The 23,124-nt window shown below is 39.4% G+C and overlaps 3 pseudogenes; 1 reads left to right on the forward strand and 2 right to left on the reverse strand.

Annotated features, from left to right (window-relative positions):
• Positions 1–5,310: 5,310 nt before the first annotated feature.
• LOC112395968 (actin-related protein 2/3 complex subunit 1A pseudogene) lies at positions 5,311–6,282 on the reverse strand (annotated as a pseudogene).
• A 2,085-nt stretch (positions 6,283–8,367) lies between these two features.
• Positions 8,368–9,339, reverse strand: LOC112395959 (actin-related protein 2/3 complex subunit 1A pseudogene; annotated as a pseudogene).
• Positions 9,340–15,633: 6,294 nt separating this feature from the next.
• Positions 15,634–16,724, forward strand: LOC112395977 (gap junction alpha-1 protein-like; annotated as a pseudogene).
• Positions 16,725–23,124: the final 6,400 nt, after the last annotated feature.

Consider the following 23,124-nt stretch of genomic DNA (forward strand, 5'->3'; position numbering starts at 1 on the left):
CGGGCTTCTCATTGCAGTGGCTTCTCTTGTTGCGGAGCACAGGCTCTAGGCGCACAGACTTCAGTAGTTGTGGCTCATGGGCTCAGTAGTTGTGGCTCACCGGCTCTAGAGTGCAGGCTCAGTAGTTGTGACGCACGGGCTTAGTTGCTCCATGGCATGTGGGATCTTCCTGGACCAGGGCTCGAACTCGTGTCCCCTGCATTGGCAGGCAGAATCTTAACCACTGCGCCACCAGTGAAGCCCACTATTTCTTAATTTAAAGGTTTGTTTCCTATGTTAAAGCATTTTAATTAAAAAAATCAAAATAAATATTTTTTCTACCTCCTGTACTTAAAGCACTGTGTTCTAGGCATGGTATTACAAAGTAAAATTCAACCAAATATTTGTTTAAGAAAAATCTATTGAGTGCCTGTGGGCCAAATCTGGCCCACCACTTATTTTATGGAACATAGCCATACTCGATCATTTACATATTTTCTATGGATGCTTTTGCGCTAAAATGACAGAGTTAAGAAGTTGCAACAGAGACCGTATGACATACAAAGCCTAAAATACAGTGTTTATTTTGTGGCCCTTCCTAAACAGAAAAAGTTTGCTGACTTCTAATGCTGAGCAGCCCTAACTAGGAGAATACAGTGGAAACAGCATAGTGGCCTCAGTGGACCAACAATCTCAGTTTCTATTTGTCTCTTTGCCCTTGGTGCTCTTGGAGTCTGAGGAATAGAATTAATAAAGTGTGGAACTTCCACTGAAAATTACTTTTCCCTTGAGCTGGGCTTGGGTAAATCTTTTGGCTGGCTAAGTAGGAAATTTTATATTGGTTACCTCGTTCACGATCAACTGTTAGAACGGAGAAGTGGACTTTGCTAGGAACTGGGCATACAGAGACACATACAATCTATTCACCCTGACTGTGTTCCATCACTGGCCTGAATAGCTCTCTTTTCATCCAAAATGAATACAGAGAAGAAAACAGTCTCCACTGAGACTATGAAAGATTACTTGAGTTCAAGAGAAGGACATTCGCACAAATATGAAGAGTTAAATTCTTTGGAGCCAAAAAAACTTGAGATAGCTTCCTAATATAATTCAAGTGGCCATAAATGAGAAATTAAGTTAAGAAGCAATAGTAATAATCTCTGTTTCAAGTACCTCTTAACTTCCAGGCATTGTGCTATGCTAGGTGCTTTTTTTTTTTTAAATATAAATTATTTATTTATTTATTTGTTTTTGGCTGCGTTGGGTCTTTGTTGCTGTGAGCAGGGGGCTACTCTTCATTGAGGTGTGCAGGCTTCTCACTGCGGTGGCTTCTTGTTGCAGAGCACAGGCTCTAGGTGTGCAGGCTTCAGTAGTTGTGGTGCACGGGCTTAGTTGCTCCACGGCATGTGGGATCTTCCTGGACCAGGGATCGAACGCGTGTCCCCCTGCATTGGCAGGCGGATTCTTAACCACTCTGCCACCAGGGAAGTCCTATGCCAGGTGCTTTATTTTCTTTACTCTTTAGATCCTCATAGCAACTATAAAAGTTAGAAAGAATTACCTTCCTTTAACATGAGGGAAACTGATGCTCAAATATAATAGGTTAATTTCCTGAAGACCATACAAGTTAGTAGGTGGTAGAGCCAGGAAGTAAGCCTCATAGGCCCATCTTCTTTTTTTGTTTTTTAATCGATGAATAGTTGATTTACAATGTTGTGACCTTTTTTAAAAAAAAAATTGAGGTAAAATTCACGTAATGTAAAACCAACCATTTTAAAGTGTACAACTCAGTAGCATTTAGTACATTCACAATATTGTACAATCACTACCTCTGTCAAGTTCCAAAACACTTTTATCACCCCAAAAGAAAACCCCATACCCATTAAGTACTCACTCCCTGTTTCTCCCTCTCTCTATCCCTAGCAAACACCACTCTGATTTTTCTATAGACCTATTCTGGATATTTCATATAAATAGAATCATATACAATTTGTGACCATTTGAGTTTGACTTCTTTCACTTAGTGTAATGTTTTTGAGGTTCATCCATGTAGCCTGTATCATTACTTCATTTTTTTATGACTGAGTCATATTCTGTTGTATGGACATATCACATTTTGTTTATCCATTTATCTGTGGATGGACATTTGGGTTGTTTTCACCTTTTGATTATCGTGAATAGTGTTGCTGCGAACATTTGTGGTCAAGTTTTGTTTGAGTCCCCGTTTTCAGTTCTTTTGAGGTATACGGCAAGAAGTGGAAATACTAGCTAGGTATATGGTAATTCTGTGTTTAACTTTTTTGAGGAACCACAAAACTGTTTTCCTCAGTGACTGCAGCACTTTACATTCTTGCCAGCACCGTACAAAGGTTCCAATTTCTCCACATCCTTGCCAACACTTGTTTCCTTATTTTTTTTATTGTAGCCATCCTAGTTGATGTAAAATGGTATCATTTTATGGTTTTGATTTGCATGACACTAATGATTAGTGATGTTGGACATCTTTTCATGTGCTCTTGGCTATTTGTATGTCTTTGGAGAAATGTCTAGTCAAGTCCTTTGCCCATTTTTTGATTAGGTTATTTCAACCATTTGTTGAAAGGGCTTCTTTCTCCATTGGATTGCCTCCGCTTCTTTATCAAAGATCAGCTGTGTTTGTGTTGAGTCTAGTTTGGGGTTCTATGTTCTGTTTCATTGATTTGTGTGTCTATTCTTCACCAATATCATACTGTCTTGATTTACTGTAGCTTTGTAGTAAGTCTTAAAGTCAGGTAGTGTCAGTCCTCCAATTTTGTTGTTCTTTTTCAGTATTGTGTTGGCTATTCCAGGTCTTTTGCCTTTCTATTTTATCTTTTAAATCAGTTTGTTGATATCCACAAAATAGCTTGCTAGGATTGGGATCGCATTGAATCTGTAGATCAAGTTGAGAATTGACATCTTAACAATATTGTGTGTTCTAATCAATGACCACAGAATATGTCTCCATTTGATTTTTCTCTCTTTGATTTCTTTCAACAAAGTTATTTAATTTTTCACATACATATCTTACATTGTTTTGTTAGATTTATACCTAAGTACTTTTTTTCTTTTGGTGATAATATAAATGGTATTGTTTTTAATTTTTAAATTCCAGTTGTTCCTTGCTGGTATACAGGAAAGTGATTGACTTTTGTATGTTAGCTTTGTATCCTGTGACCTTGCTAGAATTGCGTATTAGTTCCAGTGTTTTTTGGGGGGTAAATTCTTTGGGATTTTCTTCATAATCAGTCATGTCATCTGCAAACAAAATAGTTTTACTTCTTCTTTCCCAATCTGTATACCTTTTACTTCCTTTACGTGTCTTGTATTAGTTATGACTTCCAGTACAATGTTTAATACAGATGGTGAGAGAGGACATTCTTGTCTGGTTCCTGAGCTTAGTGGGAAGGCATGCAGTTTCTTACCATTAAATACGATGTTAACTGTAGGTTTCTTGTAGATGTTCTTTATCAAGTTGAGGAAGTTCTCTCTATTCTTAGATTGCTGAGAGTATTTATCACAATTGGGTATTGGGTTTTGTCAAATGCTTTTCTGTATCACTTGGTATGATCATGTGGTGTTTTTACTTTCATCTGTTGATTATGAATTGATTTTAGGATGTTGAACCAGCTTTGCATACCTGGGATAAATCCCATGTAGTCGAGATGTGTATTTCTTTTCATACATTGCTGGATTTGATTTGATAATATTGGTTGAGGATTTCTACATCTGTGTTCATGTAGTTTGCCTTTCTTTAATGTCTTTATCTAGTTTTGGTATTGGTAATACCATGCATAATGTGTCCTCATAGAGTAAGCTTTGAAGTGTTTCTCTACTTCTGTTTTCTGGAAGAGATTGTAGAGAATTTCTTCCTTAAATGTTTGGTAGAATTCACCAGTGAAACCATCTAGGTATGGGACTTTCTTTCTGGGAAGTTTATTAATTATTGTTTGAGTTTCTTCCATAGATAAAGGCCTATTCAGATTATCTATTATTCCTTGTGTAAATTTTGATAGTTTGTATCTTTTAAGGAATTGGTCCACTTATCTAAGTTATAAAATGTGTAGGCATAGATTTGTTCATAATATTCATTTATTATCCTTTTAATGTCCACGTGATTGGTAATGATGATACTTCTTTCATTTCCGATACTAATAATTTGTGTCTTCGCTCATTTTTTTCTTGGTTATCCTGGCTAGAGGTTTATCAATTTTATCAGTCTTTGCAAAGAACCATCTTTTGTTTCCATTGATTTTTTTCACTACTGAGTTCCTGTTTTCAATTTCATTGATTACTGCTATAGTTTTTATTGTTTTATCCTTTTATCTATTTGCTTTAGTCTTAAGTTGTCCTTCTTTGCCTTATATCCTAAGGTAGAAGCTTAGGTTATTGATTTTAAGTCTGTTTTCTTTTCTAATATATGCATTCAGTGCTATAAACTTTTCTCTAAGCCCTGCTTTTGCTGCATCATACAAAATTTGATTTGTATTTTCATTTTCATTTAGTTCAAAATATTCTAAAAGTCCTCTTTAGATTTCCTCTTTGACCTATGTATTATTTAGAAATGTGTTGTTTAATGGCTAAATATTTTGAGATTTTTTTCCGTTTATCTTTTTGTTATTGTTTTCTAGTTTAATTCCATTGTGGTGTGAGAAAATACTTTGTATGATTTTTATTCTTTAAAATTTGCTAATTTGTGTTTTGTGGTACAGAATTTGGTCTATCTCGATGAATATTCCATGTGAGCTTGAGAACATGTATTCTGCTGCTGTTGGATGAAGTATTATGTAAATGGCAGGTAGATTTAGTTGCTTGATGGTGCTATTCAATTCACCTATCTTTATTCTCTCTCTTTTTTTTTTTTTCCTACTGAAAGGGGGTGTTGAAGTCTCCAACTGTAATAGTGGATTTGTCTATTTCTCTTTGCAGGTCTATTGCCTCATATATTTTGTTTTGTTTTTTTGTTCAGTATTTTTATTTAATTTTTTAACAGACAATTTACATGCCTTCCCCACCCCTTCCTTTAAGTTAGTGTGACAATTTTCCATAATAAACTGCTTAAAGAGAAGCTTTGGTCAAGAATGGAATGAAATAGCAAAAGAAAAAAACAAAAAAAAACACCCCAAATCACTGCTGCTTTTAAAAAACCAACACTTTCACCAATTACACTCAAACAAAACACACAACAAGGTTTGCGCCTTATGCGTCTTCAGTGTTTCCTGGAGGCTGGCTCTCCTCCCCATCATGCGAATGGCGGAGTTGCTCGGTGCAGCCTGTCTGTCCTCATGCTGGATCTGGGAGGCTCGCTCAGCTTCACATTATCCAAAGGCCCTGGATAGAAGACTCTAAGGTCTTGAAATCCCAAATGGTCATGGCTCCGTCAATGCCAGTAGTGCAAAATTTGCGACAATCTTGCTTGTCCACCTCATAAAGAGACACTTGAGTGATGCTGTTCTGGTGCAGTGTCTCCAGGGCTGTGTTTCGGTCCTTGGTCGTGGCCCACTTGTCCGTGTTGTGGAAGTGCTCCCTGGCCGACATGTTGTGCTGGATGCTCTCTTTCGGGAGGTCTAGCTTGGAGACGAAGGTCAAGCAGCCACGGTCGTCGTAGTTAAAGAGCATGGGGTAGCAGTCATGGCCAGCAGCCACAACGCTGTTCTCTGAGCCGAACGACACGCTCAGGAGGGGCAGGAACTCTGTCTTCAGAGTTGAGACCTGCACGCTTTTTGAGGCATCAACAACAGACACGGTGACGTCGTGGCTGACCCAGGCCAGGCGGCTCCCGCTGGCAAAGAAGCTGACCCCGTTCACCCAGCCGCCAGTGCCACTGCCACCGCCACCAAACTCTTGACATCAGCTGACCAAAAGGCATCTTGCTGCCCCAGGGTGTACTGGCGACCGTGGAGCGAATGGGTTTTTTTATGTGCTTGCTTACCCACCAGTCATTTTCTGACTCGAAGTAACAAACAGAAATGAGTTGTGCTCTGCTGCCCGCAGCAAATTTGTTCTCTAGCGGGGACCACTTGACAAAAGCGGCTGCGCAGTTAATTCTCAGGATCACCAGGGTCGGCTTCCAAACTCCACCTTTCTGACCCCAGACGTAGGCATTGTGGTCAGCCCTACAAGTGACAATGCGGTCACTCTTGGGAGCCCAGTCGATACCTGTGATATGTCTGTTGTGCTCCTTGAACTCATGAGCTTTCACCCACTGGCTCCCGTTCTTATAGATGTGGACTTCATGGTTATTGGGGCTAAGGGCAATCTGGGTACGATCCCTGTTCCAGGCATGGCACGTGATTAGCTCTAGTAAAAATTGATGCAGGGACATTATTCTTAGTGTTTTCGAAGGATAGACAGCTGGGAGTCGGGGCCATCCGGAAGTCTTGTATTAGTTATGACTTCCAGTACAATGTTTAATACAGATGGTGAGAGAGGACATTCTTGTCTGGTTCCTGAGCTTAGTGGGAAGGCATGCAGTTTCTTACCATTAAATACGATGTTAACTGTAGGTTTCTTGTAGATGTTCTTTATCAAGTTGAGGAAGTTCTCTCTATTCTTAGATTGCTGAGAGTATTTATCACAATTGGGTATTGGGTTTTGTCAAATGCTTTTCTGTATCACTTGGTATGATCATGTGGTGTTTTTACTTTCATCTGTTGATTATGAATTGATTTTAGGATGTTGAACCAGCTTTGCATACCTGGGATAAATCCCATGTAGTCGAGATGTGTATTTCTTTTCATACATTGCTGGATTTGATTTGATAATATTGGTTGAGGATTTCTACATCTGTGTTCATGTAGTTTGCCTTTCTTTAATGTCTTTATCTAGTTTTGGTATTGGTAATACCATGCATAATGTGTCCTCATAGAGTAAGCTTTGAAGTGTTTCTCTACTTCTGTTTTCTGGAAGAGATTGTAGAGAATTTCTTCCTTAAATGTTTGGTAGAATTCACCAGTGAAACCATCTAGGTATGGGACTTTCTTTCTGGGAAGTTTATTAATTATTGTTTGAGTTTCTTCCATAGATAAAGGCCTATTCAGATTATCTATTATTCCTTGTGTAAATTTTGATAGTTTGTATCTTTTAAGGAATTGGTCCACTTATCTAAGTTATAAAATGTGTAGGCATAGATTTGTTCATAATATTCATTTATTATCCTTTTAATGTCCACGTGATTGGTAATGATGATACTTCTTTCATTTCCGATACTAATAATTTGTGTCTTCGCTCATTTTTTTCTTGGTTATCCTGGCTAGAGGTTTATCAATTTTATCAGTCTTTGCAAAGAACCATCTTTTGTTTCCATTGATTTTTTTCACTACTGAGTTCCTGTTTTCAATTTCATTGATTACTGCTATAGTTTTTATTGTTTTATCCTTTTATCTATTTGCTTTAGTCTTAAGTTGTCCTTCTTTGCCTTATATCCTAAGGTAGAAGCTTAGGTTATTGATTTTAAGTCTGTTTTCTTTTCTAATATATGCATTCAGTGCTATAAACTTTTCTCTAAGCCCTGCTTTTGCTGCATCATACAAAATTTGATTTGTATTTTCATTTTCATTTAGTTCAAAATATTCTAAAAGTCCTCTTTAGATTTCCTCTTTGACCTATGTATTATTTAGAAATGTGTTGTTTAATGGCTAAATATTTTGAGATTTTTTTCCGTTTATCTTTTTGTTATTGTTTTCTAGTTTAATTCCATTGTGGTGTGAGAAAATACTTTGTATGATTTTTATTCTTTAAAATTTGCTAATTTGTGTTTTGTGGTACAGAATTTGGTCTATCTCGATGAATATTCCATGTGAGCTTGAGAACATGTATTCTGCTGCTGTTGGATGAAGTATTATGTAAATGGCAGGTAGATTTAGTTGCTTGATGGTGCTATTCAATTCACCTATCTTTATTCTCTCTCTTTTTTTTTTTTTCCTACTGAAAGGGGGTGTTGAAGTCTCCAACTGTAATAGTGGATTTGTCTATTTCTCTTTGCAGGTCTATTGCCTCATATATTTTGTTTTGTTTTTTTGTTCAGTATTTTTATTTAATTTTTTAACAGACAATTTACATGCCTTCCCCACCCCTTCCTTTAAGTTAGTGTGACAATTTTCCATAATAAACTGCTTAAAGAGAAGCTTTGGTCAAGAATGGAATGAAATAGCAAAAGAAAAAAACAAAAAAAAACACCCCAAATCACTGCTGCTTTTAAAAAACCAACACTTTCACCAATTACACTCAAACAAAACACACAACAAGGTTTGCGCCTTATGCGTCTTCAGTGTTTCCTGGAGGCTGGCTCTCCTCCCCATCATGCGAATGGCGGAGTTGCTCGGTGCAGCCTGTCTGTCCTCATGCTGGATCTGGGAGGCTCGCTCAGCTTCACATTATCCAAAGGCCCTGGATAGAAGACTCTAAGGTCTTGAAATCCCAAATGGTCATGGCTCCGTCAATGCCAGTAGTGCAAAATTTGCGACAATCTTGCTTGTCCACCTCATAAAGAGACACTTGAGTGATGCTGTTCTGGTGCAGTGTCTCCAGGGCTGTGTTTCGGTCCTTGGTCGTGGCCCACTTGTCCGTGTTGTGGAAGTGCTCCCTGGCCGACATGTTGTGCTGGATGCTCTCTTTCGGGAGGTCTAGCTTGGAGACGAAGGTCAAGCAGCCACGGTCGTCGTAGTTAAAGAGCATGGGGTAGCAGTCATGGCCAGCAGCCACAACGCTGTTCTCTGAGCCGAACGACACGCTCAGGAGGGGCAGGAACTCTGTCTTCAGAGTTGAGACCTGCACGCTTTTTGAGGCATCAACAACAGACACGGTGACGTCGTGGCTGACCCAGGCCAGGCGGCTCCCGCTGGCAAAGAAGCTGACCCCGTTCACCCAGCCGCCAGTGCCACTGCCACCGCCACCAAACTCTTGACATCAGCTGACCAAAAGGCATCTTGCTGCCCCAGGGTGTACTGGCGACCGTGGAGCGAATGGGTTTTTTTATGTGCTTGCTTACCCACCAGTCATTTTCTGACTCGAAGTAACAAACAGAAATGAGTTGTGCTCTGCTGCCCGCAGCAAATTTGTTCTCTAGCGGGGACCACTTGACAAAAGCGGCTGCGCAGTTAATTCTCAGGATCACCAGGGTCGGCTTCCAAACTCCACCTTTCTGACCCCAGACGTAGGCATTGTGGTCAGCCCTACAAGTGACAATGCGGTCACTCTTGGGAGCCCAGTCGATACCTGTGATATGTCTGTTGTGCTCCTTGAACTCATGAGCTTTCACCCACTGGCTCCCGTTCTTATAGATGTGGACTTCATGGTTATTGGGGCTAAGGGCAATCTGGGTACGATCCCTGTTCCAGGCATGGCACGTGATTAGCTCTAGTAAAAATTGATGCAGGGACATTATTCTTAGTGTTTTCGAAGGATAGACAGCTGGGAGTCGGGGCCATCCGGACGGGCTCGGAGCGTTGAATTCACAGACTCTGGTCAATGGACACCAACAGGCTCCGGTGGACGCGGGCAGAGGACCGAGGCCCAGAGGGAGCCCCTTGTATATTTTGATGCTGTCTTGTGTGGTGCATACATATTAAGGATTGTTATGCCTTCTTGGAGAATGTATCATTTTCTAATGCCCCTCTTTATCCCTGATGATTTTTCTCGTTCTGAAGTCTACTTTGTCTACAACTGATATAGCTATTCCAGCTTTCTTTTGATTAATATTAACATGGTATATCTTTCTTTATCCCTTTGCTTTGAACCTAGATGTATCTTTATATTTAATGGGAGTTTTTAAAATCTACTCTGACAATCTCTTTTAATTGGTATATTTAGGCCATTCACATTTAAAGTGAGTATCAATATACTTGGATTAATATGAACCATGTTTGTAACTTTTCTATTTGTTATACTTCTTTTTTTTAAACAATAACAGGTCCCCTTTTTCTTCCTTCCGTGATTTCAGTTGACCATTTTGTATGATTCTGTTTTCTCTCTCCTGTCTTAGCATATCCATTATATTTCTTTTAAAAAGGGTTTTTAGTTGTTGCTCTGGAGTTTACAGTGTATATTTACAACTTATCATCTAAGTCCACTACCGGATAACTCTACTCTGCTTCTGAGATAGTACAGGTACCTTTCATTTTACTTATCCATTTGCTATAATTAGCAAATAAGCTATTACTGTTATTACTTAGAACAGTTATCTATTAAGAATAGGAAAAATAGATTTTATTTTACCTTCATTTATTCCTTCTCCAATGCTCTTTCTTTCTTTGTGTAGATCTGACTTTCTGGCCTATGTCATTTTCTTTCTCCGAAGAACTTTTTAAAACAGTTTTTACTAGGCAGGTCTACTGGTGACAAATTCCCTCAGTTTTTGTTTATCTGAGAAAGTTTTTATTTCTCCTTCACTTTTGAAGGATAATTTCACTGAATACCTTCTTGGTTGGTGGTTTTTTTTCTTTCAACACTTAAATATTTCACTTCATGGCTTTTGACAGGAAGTCATAGTACTTCTTATCCTTGTACTCTATAAGTAAGGTGTTTTTTTCCCCTCTGGCTTCTTTCATGATTTTCTCTTTGTGTTTGGTTTTCTGTAGTTTGAATACGATATGTTTAGGTGTAGAGTTTTTGGGTATTTATCTTGCTTGGTGTGCTCTGAGCTTCCTGGATGTGTGATTTGGTGTCTGTCATTAATTTTGGAGGATTCTCAGCCATTATTCCTTCAAATATTTTTTCTCTTTTGTCTCATTATTCTTCTGGTATTCCAGTGACACCTTTTGTAATTGTCCCATAGTTCTTGGATATTCTTTTCTCCTTTTTAAAATTCTTTTTTCTGTTTGCATTTTAGTTGGGGAAGTTTCTCTTGACATATCTTTAAGTTCACTGATTCTTTCCTTGGCCATGTCCAGTCTACTGATGAGTCCATTAAAGGTATTATTCATTTTTGTTATGGTGTTTTTGTTTTGTTTTGTTTTCCGGTACGCGGGCCTCTCACTGTCGTGGCCTCTCCCGTTGTGGAGCACAGGCTCCGGACACGCAGGCTCAGTGGCCATGGCTCACGGGCCCAGCCGCTCCGCGGCATGTGGGATCTTCCCAGACCGGGGCACGAACCCGTGTCCCCTGTATCGGCAGGCGGACTCTCAACCACTGCGCCACCAGGGAAGCCCTGTTATGGTGTTTTTTATTTTTAGCATTTCCTTTTAATTCTTCCTTAGAGTTGTATATACTTACATTACCTGTCTGTTCTTGCATGTTGTCTACCTTTTCCATTAGAGTGCTTACCATAGTAATCATAGTTGTTTTAAATTCCCTGTCTGAAATTATCCCTGGTAATCCCCAAACCTGTGCCATATCTGAGTCTTGTTCTGATGCTTGCTTAATCCCCTCACACTCTGTTTTCCCTTGCCTTTTAGCATACTTTTTAGTGTTTTTTGAAAGCCAGGTAGGATATATTGGATAATAGAAATGGAGGTAAATAGGCCTGTAGTATAAGGTTTCATGTTAATTTGGCTAGGAGCTAGGCTGTGTTTAATGTTTGTTGTAGGTGTAGATGCCAGAGGCTTCTGTTTCCTCTAGTGTCTTTATTTTTAAAATTTTCTCCCCCATTATCTTTGGGTTTCCCTAAGAAGTCCTTTTTAAGTAGAGTCTGTTTCTTGCAACTCTTTCCGTTGTAATCCACTGTTACTGGATTACTGTGGAACCTTGGTGATGTGGTGGTAGAGTGTGGGGAAGGGCAAGTGTTTTATAATCTTAGGACCAAGTCTTAGTCTTTTGGTGGGCCTGAGCCCTGGACTGCAACCTTCAGAAGTATTTCTTAGCCTTCCCCCAACCCCTGCTTCCTTTAGGTGAAACAAGTCTAGAGAAGTCTGTGTTGGCTAATTTCCCCTCTCCCAGGACAGTATAGAAGGCTCTGGTATATTTTCCCTTGGAGTGTTGGCCTTTGCTATGGAGAACCTTCTGGGTTTATTTCAAAACTGTTACTTTTTCTCATGGGTGTATTTCAAAACCGTCACTTTTCTCTTCCTCTTACCCAAAAGGGGAGGAGATTGTTCTTGTATCTTCACAGTCAGAAGCTGGTGAGGTTCCTGGAGGTAAAGCCATGAGAGTATAGAGGCTCTCCTAAGATTGGGCCCCCAGGAGTTCTTACTCACAAGCCTTTGTCAAAATTACGATTTAAGTTTTCTTACTAGTGTATTAACTCCAGCACCTTCTGCTCCAGGTAAGCTGATCTTGGATGTGATTCTCTGTATTTGCCTGTTTCTCCAGATTTCAAGAGTTCAGTTTGCCCTGTGTCCTGAATTCTCTGATAAGCCTAATAAAAGTTGCTGATTGGCAGTTTGTTCAGGTTTTTTTTGTTGTAAGGACATGAGTGACAATATCCAAGCACCTTATGTGTTGGAGCTGATCCTGAAATCTTATATTTATATTTTAAAATTGGAAATACCTTGTCCAGTTTAAAAATAATGTTTAACAAGAGGCTTTTAACTTGCCTATGAGCCATTTGCTTAGCTAGATCAGTTATTTTCATCCCTTTGAATCTCAGATTTGTATATTTTCAAAGTGCTTAGTAAGAACTTTTTCCAGGCAAAATATTTGAAAATGTTGAGAACTTTCATGTAGTTCTAGAAGATTGCTAATAACTTTATCCTAAAGTAACCAGAATTATCGATCCCCACACCCCTCGCACTGTTTTTTGTTTTATCAGGTACCTTTAACCATGCTAAAGTAGTTTCAGGGATTATTTTCTTTAACCTTCATTTGTTGTTATTTTACCCCACTTGTTTTTGAAGAAGTAACTCAATTTTTAAAGGCACTTTGAAGTCTCTGGAGACTAAGCATTGGTTAAATTTGAAAAACTAATGAGAATAAATGCCCAACTCTTATGCTGCAAATGGTCTCTTTTCGATTAACCTTGATGAATGTATTAATCATAAACTATACATCTTGGTGATTTTAGCTTAATAGGATTACTTTCAGAATCTGTGTGATAGAGGACAGTTTGGCTAAAATGTGTTATTTAAGCAACTGAGAAAGCACTGTGTGTACTTTTAAGCCTTATAATTTGATTACTTGCTAAAAAATTGCATTTTGGGAGGCTTCAGTTCTTATCCTTGGAGAACAGTTGTAACCAACTTTGGGTAGTTGAGACATTGTAAATTGTATTAACCTTGCCCCCCCTTTTTAGGTTTCATTTTAAGTTTTATTTTTCTTACTGAATCTACTGTGAGCAACAGCCCTTAAACCAAGAAACAAATAAGCTGTATGGTATTTAAGATTGCTTATTAGTAGGCAAATTCATATTATTTTTACTTTAAGAAATATTTTCCTCTTTTAATTTTCCTGGTTGTTTAAAATGAATACCTTTGGGAATTAAATTTTTTAAAGTGGGAGAATTAAAATATAAATATTATGAATGTTATCTTAATATACTAAATAAAGTTTGTTTTAAAAATGTTGAGTCAGTGCTGTATTGAGATAATTTGGTTGAAAATAATTATTTTTGCCATGTAATAATCAGTTAGCTGTGGTCCTCCGTTTTAAAGTAAGATCTGTTTGTCTGGCGTGCTCTGAATTAGAGGCAGAAACTTTTCCGTAGGCTTTTTGCTCAGAGACGTTTCTTATAAAGAAAGAGTGCTGTCAGGAGGAAATGGAGAAAGAATAGAAGGTCTTCAGTAGTGGCACAGCAGGTGTATGTTGTGCCCCATATCAGGTTCCACCCACTCTCAACAGATTGGTGGATGGTATCAGAGTTGCTCCTCTTGAGACTTTTTTTTTAAAAGCTCTTGAGAAGAAACCCACAAGAATGAACACAGTGTGTCAGCATTTTAGTCTTAACAAAAAAGCTTCCATGTGCTAACAATTCAACTGAAGATAATGGTCCACATTCAGTAAATAAGTATTTAAATTGAGGCCCCTGTTGGCAGAGACCTGACTTCAGTTCTCAGATAAGGAGAGAGTAGCAGCTCTTCTTTTTTAGTCCTGATCTTGCTACTACTCCCTGCTAACTGGAATGGCAGCTACCCTTGCAAAATGCCCCTTTATTCACCACAGCGTTCAGGACCACAGCACTAGTATAGATTGCATATTTCCCTCTCCAGAGACTCTCAGGATCAGACCCATGATTCTTTTCTTTTTAAAAAAAAAAATTAATTTATTAAAAAAAATTTTATCTTTGGCTGCATTGGGTCTTCATTGCTGTGCGCGGGCTTTCTCTGGTTGCAGAGATCGGGGGCTACTCTTCATTGCAGTGCGCGGGCTCTCGGCACGCGGGCTTCGGTAGTTGTGACGCACGGGCTTAGTTGCTCTGCGGCATGTGGGATCTTACCGGGCCAGGGCTCGAACCCCTGTCCCCTGCATTGGCAGGCAGATTCTTAACCACTGCACCACCAAGGGACGCCCAGACCCATGATTCTTGACATCCTCTTTTACTTTCTGTCACTACCGAAACTCACTGGCCATCCATTAGCCCAGAACCCTTGTCTCTGTACTGATCTGTACATCCCTCTGTTACATCCTGGTTCCTCCCACAACCCCCCCACTGTCCCCTAGAGCTCCCGAACTGCCATTAATAATTTCTCCAATGGCCTCAATCTTGCCCCAGCCTCACAGTGTAATTTCACTTTCTGCCTCTGGGATTCTCTGCTACCGCCAAGCAGTTGCCTGAGGTGTAGCCCCCTCTGGCACCATTCTGCTACCTCTGCCTACTACCTGGTAACCCTGCTGCCTGCTTTTGAGCTAGCTGCTTGACTACAGTGAGTCCTTCCCTCTTCAAATTTTTGCCCATGCTGCTGCTTCACATGCAGCGGTTTTTCCAGTCTTTGCTTGGCTGACTCTGTACATTCTAATCTGGGTTTCCTTGTGGTAATCTCTGTTGGTGCCTATTTGTTTCCTTCTTGGCACTTATTTAAATTTGCAATTGTATATTCACTTACTCACTTAGCCTTTTTCATTGATTCTAAGATATACATTTACCCCCACATTTCTGAAATTGGGGCACATCTTACCCTGGATACCTTGATTGCTTTCTGAATGGTAAATAAAATAATGGTTTATCTTACAATTAATTGTAATTAAAAAATCAATAAAATACTGTGCTTTTGATTATCTGTTCCGCTAGTTGATTGTGAGTTCCAAAGGAATCACAGTAGGAACCAGTGCCTAGTACAGTCCTGGCATCTAGTAGGCACTCCATAAATAATGCTTGGATGAATATCATTATCTGTTTGGGAGATGATGGCCCTGAAAAGTCTGAAGATGAATCAGTCAGTATATGCATGTAAATTTTTAATTCAGTGTCTGTGTTTGAGTTTTTAATCTTTGGAGATTGCCTTATTCTGGAATTGAAGATATTTAAATGTGTCTATTTTGTTCCCCTATTTCTGTAAATTGTCCCATTATCAATATATGTACATCCTTATTTAAGAGTATTTACTCACCATGTATGAAAAATGAATCTACATAAGCTTTTATCAGGTATCAGCAATGGCCTTTTATTAGGAGGAAGAATGAGGAAGGTACCAAAGAGTAGCAGACTTGTGAGCTTTAGACAGTTTTGAGTGCTTGAACTTGCTTTATCATTTTACTTCGTCCTCTAAGGAGTGCAGTCACTTGGCATGCCTACTTCACTTTTAAGGGAAAGAACAGCGAACAGGCAGCATGAGTGACTGGAGTGCCTTAGGCCAACTCCTCGACAGGGTTCAAGCTTACTCCACAGCTGGAGGGAAGATATGGCTCTCAGTCCTTTTCATTTTCTTAATCCTGCTACTGGGTACAGCAGTTGAGTCAACCTGGGATGATGAGTAGTTTGCCTTTTGTTGTAACACTCAACAGCCTGGTTGTGAAAACGTCTGCTACGATAAGTCCTTCCCAATCTCTGACGCGTGCTTCTGGGTCCTGCAGATTGTATTTGCATCTGTCCCCACACTTCTGTACCTAGCACACGTGATCTGTGTGATGCGAAAGGATGAGAAGTTGAACAAGAAAGAGGAGCAACTCAAAGTTGCCCCAACCGATGGTGCTAGTGTGGAGGTGCACTTGGAGGAAATTGAAATCAAGAAGTTCAAGTATGGCATTAAAGAACATGGGAAGGTGAAAATGAGGGGGGGCTTGCTGTGAACCTATACCATCTGTTTCTTCTTCAAGACAGTCTTTGAGGTGGCTTTCCTGCTGAGCCAGTGGTACATCTATGGCTTCCGCCTGAATGCGGTTTACACTTGCAAACGAGACCCCTGCCGCGTCAGGTGGACTGCTTCCTCTCTCACCCCACAGAGAAAAGCATCTTCATCCTCTTTATGCCGCTGGTGTCCTTGGTGTCTCTTGCCTTGAATATCATAGAGCTTTTCTGTGTCTTTCTTGAGAGCATTAAAGACCATGTGAAGAATCCAGAGCGTGAGCCTTACCACAGTACATCTGGTCTGCCAAGCCCCTCCAATGGCTCCTTATCAACTGTTGCTCTCTCCACCATGTCCCTTCACAGGGACAAGCTGGTTCCTGGAGACAGAAACAGTTCTTCCTGCGACAGTTACAGCAAACAAGGAAGTGAGCAGAACCCTGCTAATTACAGCACATAGCAAGTTCGAATGGGATAGGCAGGAAGCACCGTTTCTAACTCACATACACAGCCTTTTGATTTTCCTGTTGACAAGCGGAATTCTAAAAAAAATCTAGCTACTAGACACTGGCCATTGCAGCCCAGCAGCAGTTCTGCAGAGCCAGCAGTCATGCCAGCAGCAGTGCAAATGACCTAGAAATCTACACACGTGGTTGAAAGCATTACAATTCTGCTCAATTGTTAAAGAAAAGGGAAGTGCAATAGACAGTGTACTTTTGTTTCAGTGGAGGTGGTACTCAACAACCTCAGTGGTGAGGCTTAGCAGATACAAAGATGTTAGACTACCACGGTTCTTTTGAGGTGTCTGGGATAGAAGGATGGAGAGAGAGGGATTAACAGGGGTACATGTTCATATTTAAAATGGTTGACTCAGCTTGCATTCTAAGTAAAAGTTGCACTAGGTGATGCATAAGTAAGGCCTTTTTCTCTCCCATATTCCCCTAGAATGGTTCAGTGTATGTGAAAGTGATAGATATTTGCCACGTTTTGGTATAAAGAGATGCAGTATAAACTCACAAACATAGATTTTAAAATAATGCTCACAGTGTTCAAATTTGAGCTTTTCTCGTGGATTTTTTGGTGTGGGTCAGAATGATGTTTGCATTACATAATTTCTACCGTGAAAATAAAGCACTGTTTTTTTCCTAACCCCCCCACCCCTAGTGTATCCTATTATAGATACTGGTTCTATTCATTATAATTTTTTCTCTTTTGTGGAAAGATGTCACAAATGATTTCCTTTTTCTGAAATGTAATCATTGATGCTTGAATGATAGAATTTTAGTACTGTAAACAGAACTGATTAATGTGAGAAATTTAAAAGAAATGCTTAGAGCTGGACTAAGTGTTCTTACCTGAATTTTGCAGTAACTGACAGTTCTTGCCTTTATCCAATTTAATAAACCCTTCTGAATAAACATTATTTCAGAACTTATATTCTTTTGAGTTTGACAGTCTGTCTTTTGGTGTGGCAAGCATTTTTGATATTTGTCCTAAGATTTTATTTGGAATGCAAGAGAGGTTGAAAGAGATTTGAGTATTATCCATGTAACTAATTTGTTTGAAATATATACCAAAGAAATCTAACCATTTCTTCAAATGTCTTTTTTAAAGCTCATCACAGATGATTGGTGAAAATGCTGAGCTTAATACTTTATTCTTGCACGGCAGCTACATAAGCAGTTTTGTACAGTGAGAAATACTAATTTGTTTAACATTTCACATTGAACTACTGTCATGTTCAGCTTTATTGCATGCAATGTAGACCTAGCCCATCATATATTCTAGAGAGTGTTCTTTGTTCAATAAAGTTTTAAGAGAGCAATCTGCATCACTGCCTTCTCTGAGAGCTTCTAGCTGCACTGATCTTCCTAGTCTTTTGAATTCTTCACTGGTACATCTTTATCTAAGCAAAATACGTGAGAATAGATTTTTGGAGATGGAATTGTGGAGACTATGTTAGAGAAGGTTTTAGTATTAGCATTTTTAATTATATGTAGCAGGATCGCGGATATACTTACTACTTTCAGATGTGCAAAAAAATGTAGCTACTTTGTTTTTCTTTTAACTGATCTACTCTTCATCAGAAGCTTCCTTCCACCCAACAGGGCACCCGGGGAAGGTGAAGCTGGGGACAGCATTAAGCCTCCCAATCCATCTGACTGCATCTTGCTCTGACAGTCTCATTTGGAAAACCCATTCTCTTGGTTTAGTCAAGAGTGTTTCACATTTCCTCCTCACAAACCTTTTCTTGAGGAAGAATCACTATTATTTTCTAATGGGGTGTGTGTTTCTGTGGAGGACTGCAAAACTCCTGAAACCTTGGAATTAGATTGGACACTGCCACCCTCACTTCCTGTTTCACACTAATTTTCACCTGTTGCTTGCTTGATTTTCTTTAAATTTTTATCTTGAGATACAGATTCACATGCAATTATAAGAAATAATAGATTCCATATATCCTTCAACTCATTTCTCCCAATAGTAATATCTTACATAATTATAGCAGAATATCATAACCAGAAAACTGACATTGATATAATCCATGGACCTTACTCAGCTTTCACCAATTTTATGTGCACTTGTGTGTGTGTGTGTGTGTGTGTGTGTGTGTGTGTGTGTGTAGTTCTATCACTTGTGTAGATTCATGTGACCACCACAGTCAAGATATAGAACAGTTTCATCACCAGGATTCCTTATGCGATCTTTTTATAGCCACAGCTGCATCCCTCCCTTCCTCTCTATCTGTCCTCTGGCAACCACTGATCTGTTTATCTCTGTAATTTTGTCATTTCAAGAATGCTATTTAAACATAATGATATAGTATATAACCGTTTGAGATTGGCCTTTTTCACTCAGCTTAACTCCCTTGCGACCCATCCAAGTTTTTGTGTGGACCAATAGTTTGTTCCTTTTTATTGCTGAGTAGTATTCCACAGAGTGGCGGTGTCATGGTTTATTCACCTATTGAAGGACCTTCAGGTTGTTTCTAGGTTTTGGCTATTACAAATAAAACTGCTTTGAACATTCATGTACAGGTTTCTTTGTGAATGTGTTTTCATTTCCCTGGAATAAATGCCCAAGAGTGTAATTGCTGAGTTGTATGGTAAATGAGCATATAGTTTTGTAAGAAACTAGCATACTCTTTTTCCAGAGTGGTTTCTGTTCCCATCATCAATGTATGACTGGTCTCGTTTCTCCATGTGCTCACCAGCATTTGGTATTATCACTATTTTTTATTTTAGCCATTCTGATAGGTATGTAGGTGATCTCATGGTAGTTTAAATTTGCATTTCTGTAATGGCTAATAATGTTGAATATCTTTTCATGTGCTTATTTGGCATCTCTGTATCCTCTTCAGTGAAATATCTTTTTGTGTCTTTTGTCCATTTTCTAGTTGAATGTTTGTTTTATTACTGTTCAGTTTAAGGAGTTTTAAAAATATATATATTCTGGATTAAAATCCTTTGTTGGATATGTTTGAAAATATTTTCTTCAGCTTGTAGCTTGTCTTTTCATTGCTTATTAATAGGGTCTTTCACAGAGCAGAATATTTTAATTTTGATGAGGTGATTTAACAATTTTTTTCCTTGTATGTATTGTAGTTTTGGTGGTAAGTCTAAAAACTCTTTGTCTAGTCCTTTATCCTAAAGATTTTCTCCTTTGTTTGCTTCTAAAATTTTATAGATTTACGTTTTTTGCATTTAAGTCCGTGTTCCATTTTGAGTTAATTTTTGTATAAGTTGTTTGAGAGATGTAGGTTGAGGCTTTTTGTTTTTTGGCCTGTGGATGACCAGTTGCTATAGCACCACTTGTTGAAAAGTCTCTCCTTCCTCCATTGAATTTCTTTTGCAGGCAAAAATCAGTTGAGCATATTTGCGTGGCTTTATTTCTGGGTTCTCTGAGGTGTCCCATTGATCGATGTGTTTATCCTTCTGCCCGTATCATGGTGTCTTGACTACTGATATGTAGCTCTGTAGCAAGCCTCAACATCAGATATAGTGATTCCTCCCACCTTATTCTGCTTTTTCGAAATTTCTTTAGCTATTCCAGGTCATATGCCTTTCAATTTCTGTTTTACAATAATCTTTCCTATATCTACAAAACACTTGCTGGGATTTTGATAGGAATTACTTTAAATTTATACATCATTTTGGGGAGAATTGGCATCTTGTTGAGTCTTCTGATACATGAGTACAGTATGTTTCTCAATTTATTTAGGTTCTCTTCAGTTTTTTTCATTAACATTTTATAATTTTCAGGATACAGATCCTATAGCTATTTTTTTAGGTTTATATTTCATTTCCTTGGAGCAATTGTAAATGGTATTTTGCTTCTAATTTCTGTCTCCACATTTTTATAGTTTGTATATAGAAATGTGATTGATTTTTGTGTGTTTATCTTGTATCCTACAATCTTGCTAAACTCACTAGTTCTAGGAGTTTTTTGGTGGATTCCTTGGGATTCTATATGTAGACAATCATGTCATCTGCAAATTGTGTCCATTTAATTCCTTTGTTTACAATGTGTTTGCTTTTTATTTCTTTTTCTTCGCTTATTACTCTGATAAGAACTTACAATACTGTGTTAAGTAACAATGATTAGAGCAGACTTTCTTGTCTTGTTTGCAATCTTAGGGAAAAAGCATTGTCTTTCACCATTAAATATGATGTTAGCGGTAGGGTTTTGTGGATGATATTTATCAAGTTTAGGAAATTACCTTCCATTCTTAGCTTGCCAGAGAGTTTCTTTTTTTTTTTTTAATCACGAATGGGTGTTGGATTTTGTCAGATTCTTCTGTTGCATGAGTTTCCTTCTTTACCATGTTGATATGGTTTTCAAATATTGAATCAGCCTTGCATATCTGGAATAAATCCAACTTGGTCATGGTGCATACTTCTTTTTATATATCGCTGGATTTGATTTGCTAATATTTTGAGGATTTTTGTGCCTGAGTTCATGAGCGATATCAGTCTGTAGTTTCCATTTTTTGTGCTGTCTGACAGGGTTTGGGTATCCACATAGTAGTAGCCTCATAAAATGAGCTAAGAAGTGTTTCTTCCTCTTCTAATTTCTGGAAGAGATTATGTAAAATTGATGCTGATTCGTCTTTAAATGTTTGGCAGAATTCTCCAGTGAACCCATCAGAGCCTGAAGAGTTCTTTTATTGGAAACTCTAAAATTACAAATTCACTGTATTTAATAATTATCTGACTATTGTTTATTTCGTCTTGGTTAAGTTTTGGTAGCTTGTGGTTTTCAAGGAATTGGCCCATTTTTTTGTAAGTTGTCAAATTTATGAGTGTAAAATTTGTGGTATTTCTTTACTATCCTTTGAATGGCTAGAGGATTGTAGGCATCTCCCCTATTTCATTCCTGATACTGATGATTTTTGTCTTCTCTCTTTTTAAAAATCTTTATCAGTCTTCGTAGAGGTTAATCAACTTTATCAATTTTTTTGTGGAAACAGATTTTGCTTCATTGATTTTTTTCAGTCATTTTCCTCTTTGAAATTTCATTGCTTTCTGCTTTTATCTTTATTATTTCTTTCCATGTTGCTGTTGGGTTTATTTTCTTTTTCTAGTGTAGAGGTAAGAATTTAGATTATTGATTTGAGACCTTTCTTCTTTTCTAACATGGATTTAGTGCTATAAATTTCTCTCTTAGTATTGCTTTAGCTGCATCCCACATATTTTGATATATTTTCATTAAGTGATATGAAATTAAAATTTCCTTTAGACTTCTCTGTATGATGGCTGCTTTGAAATCTTTATCGGATAATCCTGACATCTCTGTGTTAGCATCTCGATAGTCTTCTCTCATTCGTGTTGAGGTTTTCCAGGTCGTTAGCATGACAAGTCATTTTCTATTGAAACCTGGACATTTTGGACATTATGTCGTTAGATTCGACCTTATTTAATCTTCTGTCTTATCTGGCCTCCTTTGACATTCCTCTGGCAGGGGAGGGGGCACCAGATGGGGATGGAAATTTGGTTTCCTCAGTTCGCCTCCATTGACACCCACTGGAGAGGTGCTCCTTGTGACTGGTGTGGTTGGGAGTTGGGCTCTCCACTAGGCCTCTGTTTGTAATAGGGGCTGGGTGGGCACACTGCCAAGAGCACGAGAGCACGCGGCCATTACTGCGCAACTGTTAGCGCGCGAGCCTTAGCGTGGTGGTTAGAGGTCGAGCGCTGCCAATGGTTGGCCGGACAGTGGTCCTCGCGGTGGAGAGCTCGATGAGAGGCAGATGGCGGCTGTCAGGTGAGCTGGGGGCCCAGGAGACAGACTGTAGGCTGTGTCCCAAAGGGCTCCCGAGCCCTCGCCATGGCTGCCCACTGGCCAGGCCCAGGCCTTGAGGCGACAGCAAACCTGTCCCCCATCCCCGCCTCTTTGACCTAATGCCGGTGGCGGTCTCCATGGGTCACAGTCCATAGGACCCGACCCCCCAGCCCCCTTTGGGCGGCCTGAGGAGCCTGAGGGCCGGCTGGGTCCTGGATGCCTGACTCCCTCAGTGGTGACGGCTGGGTGGGCGCCGCCAGCTGAGAGCTGCCTCTTCAGCTGGGCCTGGGCACTGGTGGGAGGACCCAGACTGGGTGCTGGACGAACGCTCCCGCTCAGGAACCCCCTTTTCTTAGCCAGGACCTGGACCTTGGAGGGCGAAAGTCGATCCTTGGAACCTTGCCCTTTCTTGTCAGAACAGGGAATAGCATTTGTTTAGGTGGAGGTTTACAGGAACATCATGACCTGACCTCAAGAACAAAGGATCTGACACCAAGAAGTTTGCAACAACTAACCACACCCCTCCCTCACCTTTCTTATAAAAGGGCTTTGTTGAAAGCTTTTGGGGAGCTCAGGGTTTTTAAGGCATGAGCCACCCATCTCCTTGCATGGCCCCTCAATAAACCTTTCTCTGCTCCAAACGCTGACGTTTTGGTATCGTTTGGCCTCACTGCGCCTCGGGCGCACGGACTTGCATGTGGTAACATGTTGACCACCCTGGTTAGGAGGGGCGGAAGGGGCAGGTGTGCCTTGTTACT

This window comes from Neophocaena asiaeorientalis, unplaced genomic scaffold, assembly GCF_003031525.2.
Source record: "Neophocaena asiaeorientalis asiaeorientalis breed wild unplaced genomic scaffold, Neophocaena_asiaeorientalis_V1.1 scaffold771, whole genome shotgun sequence".
NCBI classification, from domain to species: Eukaryota; Metazoa; Chordata; class Mammalia; order Artiodactyla; family Phocoenidae; genus Neophocaena; species Neophocaena asiaeorientalis.